This window comes from Tupaia chinensis, unplaced genomic scaffold (assembly GCF_000334495.1).
Source record: "Tupaia chinensis unplaced genomic scaffold, TupChi_1.0 Scaffold000394_1, whole genome shotgun sequence".
In the NCBI taxonomy this organism is placed as follows: domain Eukaryota; kingdom Metazoa; phylum Chordata; class Mammalia; order Scandentia; family Tupaiidae; genus Tupaia; species Tupaia belangeri.
In genome coordinates, this window is record NW_006159896.1 from 135,612 (window position 1) to 137,157 (window position 1,546).

Below are 1,546 nucleotides of genomic sequence, written 5' to 3' on the forward strand. Positions count from 1 at the left end.
TGCTCTATAGCATGTTTAAAAACAATAATAATAAATAAATCATTCTTTTTAGGGACCAGCAGATGGCATAATGGGTATGTTGCTTTACTCCTACATAGTCAACTATGGTTCCAGCCCAGGACCCAGTGGCTTAAAACTCATGCCTGTGTGTGTGCGTGCCCAAGATCCCAAGAGGAGAATGGAGGAGAAGGGATTGCGGCGTGGCCATCCCCCGGGGTGGTGGTGGTGGTGATTTCTCACTTTCTTTCTCTCTCTGTCTCTCTGGTGAGCTAAAAAATATAGCAAAAATCTCTCTAAAAGTAAGTAATAAATAAAAATGAAGGCGCATTGAACGAGATTTGAGACCCCTGCCCCAGCTTTGCTGTGGAGTGAAGGTGTGGGTGATTTCTGTCAGGAATGAAGCCCCGGGTACTGCTGGTGCTGGGGTTGCCGTGTGTGTACGCCCCAAAGAAAATGTCAGCTGCAGGCAGGCTGGGGGAGTGGGGTTGGCCATGCGTCCCGGATTCAAGGACGCTGCTCTACCCCAGCAATTGGGGTGCAGGAGTTACACCCACCAGACAGGCGGAATCTGGCTAGTGCAGCCAGGGAATTCTGGAAATCGGGGGAGAAGACAAAACCAATTTCCCGATTTCCTCAGTCTGGGGTGTGGGAATGGGTCCGCGATGGCAGAGGGAGGGGAGAAAGAGGCAGAAGTTGACAGCAGGGCTGGTCTGGTTCCGCTGGCAGGAGGAGTGTATCAGTCAGCTCTCCTTTGGTTCTGCTGTGGTAACAAGTGTCTTCCATGTTTCAGTGCCTCTTTAAAACAAAACAAAACAAAACAAACAAACAAACATGGGGGGCCAGTAGGTGGCATGGCACTTAAGGTGCCAGATTCCCACATGGTCGACCTCTGTTCCAGTCCTGGACCTGGTGGTGGGTTGAGAATCACACCAGGTGCATGAGTGTGTGTGCCCAAAATCCAGAGAAGAGGGTGGAGGAGGAGAGTGTGGTGTGGTCATCCCCTGGGGAGTGATTTCTCACTTTCCCTCTCTCTGTCTCTCTCCGGTGAGCGCACATGCCCTATGGCAAAAACATTACGTATGTGTGTGTGGGTGGGTGGGGGCACATGCACTTGCAAGAGAGACAGAGAGACGGAAAGCAACAAACCAGCCCCGGGGGGTACCCATGCTGCAATCTCTTTTCCTCCATTCTCCTACTGGGATTTTGAGCGTGTATGTACACACACTCAGCACGTTTCAACTTGGTTCAGGCCTTGAACTGTGGTCGACCTCGTGGGAGTCCAGCACCTTAACTGCTCTGCCACCTGCTACTCCTCCATTTCCCCACAGGATTTATTTTTTTAGAATAATTTATTTAATTTTATTTATTCGTTTATTTTAGTTTTTAATTTGACCAGAAAGACAGAGAGAGAGAGCAAGAGAGGGAAAGTGAGAAAGCAAGTCACCAGTCCGAGACTCGAACGATGGTCAGCCATGTGGGAGTGCAGCGCCCTTATCCACCATGCCGCCTGCCCCCCCCACCCGCCCCAGGATCTTGACATCACAAT

The 1,546-nt window shown here is 50.5% G+C and overlaps 1 long non-coding RNA gene across 1 annotated transcript in view; it reads right to left on the reverse strand.

Annotated features, from left to right (window-relative positions):
• Nucleotides 1-239: 239 nt before the first annotated feature.
• Nucleotides 240-1,546, reverse strand: part of LOC102485479 (uncharacterized) — a 37,827-nt gene continuing 36,520 nt past the window's right edge. Inside the window, exon 4 of the long non-coding RNA XR_335337.3 lies at nucleotides 240-795. This is a non-coding gene — a long non-coding RNA (uncharacterized LOC102485479). The remainder of the gene's footprint in view (nucleotides 796-1,546) is intronic.